Raw genomic sequence first — 8,741 nt, 5'->3', positions numbered from 1 at the left:
CCATTTTGAATACGTAATTGGATTTATTGTTACTTATCCACTGCTAGGCAATTGGAATTTAGCTTTGGATATGCATCAAATACATTTGGATAGTTCTAAGTGTGAATCTTTTCATGCTGTTTATATTTGATTCTGTTTTGATATATGTATATTTGTTTATTTTGAATGGTGTGGTAACTCAATGCCAATTTTCTCTTTTTTTCCAATCTGCCGTTATAGACCACACACACATCCTATTCTAACAAACACAGTATACATCCTAAGACAGGATTTGTGGGTATTCCTCCTGAAAGCACCTCATCCTTCCTCAACAGCCTTTCAAATTAATACTGACCACCATGAGATTTATTTTTATGTATATGTTATAGATAGGACAAGAAATATTCACAGTACCCAGTATGAATGAATAGATAGAAAACAACTGATCAGTGATGCTTTCTTTGGAATTTTATACAAGAAAATCCAGTCCCATACACACAACACACACACAACTCCAACTCCTGGAGCGTTTCCATCAGCGTTGCCTCAGAAAAGTCCTGCAAAACTCTTGGGAAGACAGGCGGACAAATGTCAGCGTGCTTGAGGGAGCAAAGACCACCAGCATTGAAGCGATGCTCCTACACCATCAACTCCGCTGGACTGGCCACGTTGTCCGAATGCCCGATCACCGTCTCCCAAAGCAGTTGCTCTACTCCGAACTCAAGAACGGGAAACGTAATGTTGGTGGGCAGGAAAAGAGATTGAAAGATGGGCTCAAAGCCAACCTTAAAAACTGTGGCATAGACACCGAGAACTGGGAAGCCCTGGCCCTTGAGTGCTCTAATTGGAGGTCAGCTGTGACCAGCAGTGTATCCTTTTCCCTCCTCTAATCTCTCCATTTCTATGTACAGTAGAGTCTCACTTATCCAACACTCGCTTATCCAACGTTCTGGATTATCCAACGCATTTTTGTAGTCAATGTTTTCAATATATCGTGATATTTTGGTGCTAAATTCGTAAATACAGTAATTACTACATAGAATTACTGTGTATTGAACTACTTTTTCTGTCCAATTTGTTGTATAACATGATGTTTTGGTGCTTAATTTGTAAAATCATAACCTAATTTGATGTTTAATAGGCTTTTCCTTAATCCCTCCTTATTATCCAACATATTCACTTATCCAACATTCTGTCGGCCCTTTTATGTTGGATAAGTGAGACTCTACTGTACTTTTACCCCCCCCCCCTTGCATGTCTTCCCCCTCTGCCTATACCTATATGCCTATCTCTGCACATGTACACACAAGCAAAATACTAACCAAAATACTTGTTTATGAAATGTATTAATTGAATATGATTTCTACACAAAGCTGACAAGTCATCACTACTTACTGATCTTGATGAGGAATTTCCTGACACATCTGGGATGGGCACGTCGTGAGACAAAGGTGACAATCAAGATCCATTATGTACACATGCTGGACAACAGGCGGTTTCCTCTGCAAAATCTGATAACTGGGCTGTGGCGCAAGCTGGAGAGCAGCCAGCTGAGACCAATCACTCTGACCAAGAGGTCATGAGTTCGAGGCCAGCTTGGAGCCTGCATTTGTCTTGTCTTTGTTCTATGTCAAGGCATTGAATGTTTGCCTATATGTGTAATGTCATCCGCCCTGAGTCGTCCCCCCCCCCCCCCCCGCCCTGAGTGCCCTGAGAAGGGCAGAATATAAATGCTGTAAATAAATAAATAAATAACCGCCGGCCAGTGCTCACCAGCTGATCTCTTTTATTGAGCCAAACGTGGAAAACAGGAACTCCAAGTATACACACCTACCGGATCCCTTTGTCTGGCACCCAAGGCTTGATTGGAGAGGGTCATCACCTTTTGTTGTGTGTTTTCCAGGCTGCATGGCCATATTCCAGAAGTATTCTCTCCTGGAAGGCATCCTCAGTGGTTGTGAGGTATGTATAACCTCTGAGGATGCCTGCCATAAATGTGGGCGAAACACCAGGAGAGAATACTTCTGGAACATGGCCATTCAGCCTGGAAAACACACAACCATCCTGTGATCCCGGCCATGAAAGCCTTCGACAACACATTATCACCTTTTGTTTTAGGACACCTCAACCTCAACATTCCCAGGAATGTTCTCTTCACGCAACATTAGGACAATTTTAAAAAATCAAAGATTGATTTTACATGCCCTGGGTGGACACAGACTTTTCCAGGGTTCGTCTCCTCCCAGGAGAGCTGACCGGCAACAGCTGATTAACCCTCCCTGGGCCAGTCCCCTCCATCTCCTCCCCTCCACCAGGGAATCCCCGCCTGGAGGCAGCAATGTCAAGACAGCAGCCAATGAGAGTGCGGATCCAAAGCCGCCCTCCTTCTGGCCAGTCAGGAACAGGTGCAGACAGAGCGGGAAGTTTGAATGGCTATCAAGTGTAAAATATCTTGCATCTTTTCCCATGTGATGTGTGTATTATTTGGTGATAGTCTTACATGTATCCCTTTTGGCTGGATTGTGAATAAAACTCTGTTGCTGTTTTCAGCCTTGGTGAGTGCTTTCCATTGGTGAAGAATCTGATTTAGCGTAACACTTGCAGAGAGGGATCCTCCATAATTTGACCTCAAGAACTGGACAGTGTTCCAGGTGAGGTCTGACCAAAGCAAAATACAAAGGCACCATGACTACCCTCCATCTAGGCACTAGACCCCTTTTGACGCAGTCCCAAATCCCATTGGCATTTTTAGCTGCTGCATCACACGGTTGGCTCATTTTTTTTTTAAATTTTTTTATTGTTGTTTTGTCATCTTATCCCACTCCCACCCTCCCACCCTCCCCTCCTTGTACATACACTTTATACAACAAACTACAGAAGTTACATTTGAAATATCAATCTCAATCTTAATTTTTCCACTCCACATCTTAGTACATTCTCTAAATAGTTCTTAACTGGTTCCCACATCCCCTTGATTATTGCAATATTTTCAATTTTATCTATATTATTCCATTTGCAATTTGTGATTTCTACATTTAACATATCAATTATATACTTATACCAATTCGTCAGAGTCCATTTTGTTTTATCTTTCCAACCGCTCACTAAAACAATTTGTGCACATGCTATTAATTTGTCAATCATTTTTTCTTTTTGTATATTCTTCACTTCTGTTATCCTTGCATGTAGTACATTTCTATTAACTATTACTATTTGTAGATTTAGCATTCTATTGATTTCTCCTTCAATCATTCTCCAGTATTCTTGCACCCGATCGCACTCCCATATCATATGATTGAACACCCCTCTTTGTTCACAACCGTGCCAACACCTATCTTTCATCCCTGGTAAAAACCGTGAAAGTTGTGCAGGAGTTCTGTACCATTTTTGTAACATTTTCCTTCTTGCTTCCCTTAATACATTGTACTTTTCTTTTGCTATATTACTTATTTCCCTTTGTATATCTTCCCTCTCAATTTCCATGTCCATTCTCCATGTTTGGAAAATTTCCTCTACTATTTCTTCTTTTACCGTTATAATTTGTTCATACAGATCTCCTGCCACCTTCTTTTCCTCTCTCAAACATTTCCTAATCGCCTTCTCAAATGGACTGTCCTGTTCTCTAATTTTTTCTCTCAATCTAAAAATTTCCTGTCTTATAGCCCAGCTTTGAATCCAATTCCCTGATCCTATCCAATTCTGAATTTCTTTTTGTTCTACAGGGTCTCCATCTATTGTGTACAAATCCTCCACTAACCTTTTCCCTCTACTTTCAATTGATCTCAATGTTCTGCCTATAATTTCGTTGTTATTGTAATTAATTTGCCATATAGTTGCCATCTTATTCTCATTGCCTGGACTTAGCTTCTTCTTTCTTTTTTTCCACACTTTTATTGTTCCTTTAAAAGGTTCCTTAAATTCTGCTTCTTCTCTCCTACTCCATTCCCTAAATATTATTTCTTTTTCTTTAGTATTATTTATTATCTTCTCCATATTTGCCCATTTTTTTTTAGTATACTGTATTTCCAATAATCTTTGGATTTGAAACGCATCGTGATAGACTTCTAAACTTGGAATCCCCCAGCCTCCCTCTTCCTCTTTTGCATTTAACCATTTGTCCCTTATTCTGGGCCTTTTTCCTCCGACTGCCCATTTTCTTATTCTCCTGTCCCATGTCTTTAGTGTCTTCCTATCTACTGTGTTCGGTAATGTTTGAAATAAATATGTCAATTTTGGTATTATGAACATTTTTAGTGCCCTTATTCTGTCCACTCTTGTTAATGTTTTTCCTTCCCAATTCTTAAACTGTTTCTCTATTACCTTCCATTTTTGTTTATAATTCCCCTTGACTATACTCTTTGGGTTTTTATATATCCATACTCCTAAGTATTTCAGCTTCTTTAATCCTAATCTTAACCCTGATATTTTCCTAATCTCCAGTTGTTCCCTTGGTGGGGTATTAAGACATAGTATCTCTGACTTTTTAATATTAACGAATAGTCCTGATATATTTTTAAATTCTTCCAGTTTTTTAATAATATCTTTTACCATAATTAACGGTTGACTTGTAATAATCATTGCATCATCGGCAAAGAAATTAAGCCTTATTTCTTCCTTTTGTCCTCCTCCCTTTTCTATTTTGTACCCTGTCCAATTGGTGCTATTCCTGATACTTTCAGCTAGCATTTCTATCGCTATTACAAATAAAGTGGGGGATAATGGACAACCTTGTTTTGTACCATTTAAAATTGGTATCTCTCCTGTCCTTCCATTATTCACCCTTATTTTTGCTTTACAGTTGCTGTACAATTGTTGCAGCGTTTTGCAAAAGTTTTCCCCCATATTCAACTGTTGACATAATCTTAACAGATAATTGTGATTGACTTTATCAAATGCTTTGTAAACATCCAATTTGAGAACTCCCATTTTTTTCTTATTCGAATTTGCATGATTCATTGCAATTACTACATTTTTTATTGGATCCCCAATTTTTCTTCCCTTCACAAATCCATATTGATCCTCTTTGATTATTTTTGGCATTATTGTTTCCAATCTTTTTGCTAAAATTTTTGTAAATATTTTATAATCTTGATTGCATAGACTAATGGGTCTGTATGACCCTGGTTGTGTTAAATCTCTCCCCTTTTTGGGTATAGTTATAATTTCTGATACTTTCCATGTTAGGGGGACTTTTTGCTTAGTGTATATTTCATTGAACAATTCTGTTAGGTGTGGTGCCAACTCTTCCATAAATGCTTTATAATATTCTGCTGGAAATCCATCTGGCCCTGGTGACTTGCCTCCCTTTAACCCTTTAATTGCCCTTATTGTTTCCTCTTGCGTTATTGGTTGGTTTAATAACTCTCTGTCTTCCTCTGCAATTTTTTCTCTGATATTTAAGTTCCCTTGCATTACCCTCTCTTCCTTATATAGATTTTTATAATATTTTGCCATTATCTCCCTAATCTTACTTTGCTCCTCTTGTTCTTTCCCATTTTCGTCTTTCAATCTCTTTATCCATGTTTTTTCTTTTTTCTTTTTCAAATAGTAAGCCATCCTCTTCATTGATTTTATATTCCAACTTTGGGAATAGCTTTTAACGTATAGATATTTATTTATTATATTCCTTTCCTCAAATGCTTCTAATTGGTTTTTTTTCTCCTTTAGCTCTCTCCAAATCTGTCTATCCTTAGTCCTTTTATGTTTGTCTTGCAGGGTTTCTATTTCTTTTGTTCTCTTATCCTGTTCATTCCTCCATCTTCTTCTAAGATTCACCTCTAAACTTATACAGTGACCCCTTATCACTGCCTTACTTGCATCCCAAATTATATCTTTAGTTACTTGTCCATTGTCATTGGTCTCAAAATACTTATTTATTTCTTTCCTAATTGTTTCATATTCTTCCTCTCTACTGTTTAAAACTGTGTTATATCTCCAGGTTCTTTCTTTTCTTTCTATTTCTAATTTTACTTTTACTCTTAATGGTGCATGATCCGATAAATGTATTGGAAGTGTTTTTGCTTCTAGAATCACTGATTGGTTTGTATTTTTCCCCAGAATATAATCTATTTTGCTATATGTGTCATGTCTTCCCGAGTAATATGTCCATCTATTATTCTCTGGTTCCCCTTCTAATAAATCATTCATGTTGTATTCCCTTATATTTAACACGGTTGGCTCATGTTGAACTTGTTGTCCACAAAGATTCCAAGATCAATTTCACATGAATTGATGTCAAATAAGTCGTCACCTATCCTATATCTTCACATTTCATTTTTTCTGCCTTGGTAGTATCTTTGTTGAAATTCATTTTGTTAGTTTTGGCCCAACTTTCTAGTTTGTTAAGGTCATGTTGCATTCTGATCCTGTCTTCCTGGAGTATTAGTTATCTCTTGTAATTTGGAGGGATTGGCTGAGTGGTTCACAAGGATCATCAACGCCTCTGTGTTGGCTCCACGCCTCTGGAATACCCTCCCAAAAGAGATTAGTTTAGCCCACACCCTTCAATCATTCCAATCCAGCTTAAAAACATTGATTTTTAAATAGGCTTTTGACTTTGAGCAGGCTGAAATGGGCCCATTTGAGGTTGACACTCTGGCATTTTAGTTGAGAATTGATGGCAGCTAGTTTTAGTTACAGATTTCTGCATTTTAAAAAATGTGCTATTTTGTTATATGTGTTAATAGTGGCTTGTTATAATTTTATGTGGCATTATTTTATATTCATACTGTTTTTATGTTATATGCTGCACCCTGGAGTCCCTTTGTAAGATGGGAGAGATGGTGGTGGGATATAAATAATGATGTTGATGGTGATCATTATTATTTTAACTGTGAATCTTTGAATACTGTTTATATATAATTAAGTTTTATTATTTGTATATTTTAAATGTTTTTTATTTGTTCAGTCGCTTCCAACTCTTTGTGACCTCCTGGACTAGCCCATGGCAGAGCTCCCTGTCAGCCATCGCCACCCCATGCTCCTTCAAGGTCAAGCCAGTCACTTCAAGGATAATAAGGGAGATAAAGCAGGGTACAAAGAAATATAATAACAATTTAAAAAATAAAAGTGTGTTCACGTATTCCTTACTGATTTCTCCATTCCAATGTTCTCCTTTTTTCCTATCTGTCTTTATAGACCACACCCACCTATTCTAACAAAAACAGTATAATGCTAAGAGATCTGTGAGTATTCCATCTGAAAGCACCTCATCCTTCCTCAATAGCCTTTAAAATTAATACTGACCACCATTAAATAATCGGCTTGTTTGAAGAGCAGTAAATTGAGTCATGTGGAAAATGATGAAAACAGGAGAATTACAATTAATTCACAAAAGCTAATTTGAACTGATCCTATATTTTAGGACAGTCTTTCCTAATATGACAGTTTCTAGAAATGTTAAATTACCAATGTCAAGGTTGCGAAGGTTACTCTAAAGCATAAGAGCAATACTAATTGGGAATGACCTTATTCCTCCGTTTGAATGGATTACAATTGCTAAATTACATTTCAACCACAACATTCCAAGCTCACAACCAACCAGATGGTCTGCAAATCATCATTCAGATTATGCTAGGAATTTAACATGGAAGACACCTCATGGGCTATCCAGTCCAACCCTGCCAAGAAGCCGGAAAATCACATTCAAGGCACCCCCAACAGGTGGCCATCCAGCCTCTGCTTAAATGTCTCCAAAGAAGGAACTGCCACCACACTCCTGGCAGACAATTCCACTGCTGAACAGCTCTCACCGGAAATTCTTCCCGATGTTCAGGTGGAATCTCCTTTTCTGTAGTTTGAAGTCATTGTTCCGCGTCCTAGACTACAGGGCAGCAGGAAACAAGCTTGCTCCCTCCTACGTGGCCCTCATCATGTCTCCTCTCAGCTTTCTCTTCTGCAGGATAAACATGCCGAGCTCTTTAAGCCACTACTCATAGGGCTTGTTCTCCAGACCCTTGATCGTTTTAGTTGCCCTCTGAACACATTCCAGCTTGTCAACATCTCCCTTCAATTGCGGTGCCCAGAACTGGATACAGAATAGAGGAGTAGCATGACTTCCCTGGATCTAGACACTATACTCCTATTTATGCAGGCCAAATCCCATTGACTTTTTTTGCCGCCACACTGCATTGTAGGCTCATGTTTAACTTGTTGTCCACAAGTACTCCAAGATCTTTTTTACACGTACTGCTATCGTGCCAGGTGTCCCCCATGCTGTATCTTTTCATTACATTTTTTCTGCCTAAGTGATGTATCTTGCATTTGTCCTTGTTGACCTTCATTTGATTAATCTGTGAAGATTATTTTGAATTCTGCTCCTACCTTCTGGAATATTAGCCCGCTTAATTTGGTGTCCTCTGCAAACTTGATGATCATGCCTTCTAACCCTTCAACTAAGTCATTAATAAAGATGTTGAACAGAAACGGGCCCTGGAAGGAACCCTGCTGATGGCACTCCACTCGTCACTTCTTTCCAAGATGAAGAGGAAGCATTGGGGAGAATCACTCTCTGGGTTTGTTCCCTTAGCCAACTGCAGATCCACGTAACCGTAGTTTTGCATAGCCCACATTGGGCTAGTTTGTTTGCCAGAAGGTCATGGGGGACCTTCTGGCAAATTTCATTCTTTCCTTTAGACTTTAGCAAATAGTGCAAAATTATTCCATTAATATCATAACATACAGAAGAGACTCTGAATTCTCAACACACATTATCTTCAGGATAAATTAGATTAATTCTGATTTTGAGAGACACCATGTGTCTT

Source organism: Anolis carolinensis, chromosome 2, assembly GCF_035594765.1.
Source record: "Anolis carolinensis isolate JA03-04 chromosome 2, rAnoCar3.1.pri, whole genome shotgun sequence".
NCBI lineage: Eukaryota > Metazoa > Chordata > Lepidosauria > Squamata > Dactyloidae > Anolis > Anolis carolinensis.
The sequence above is the reverse complement of the archived record's forward strand: the minus strand, read 5'-3'. Positions refer to the sequence as shown.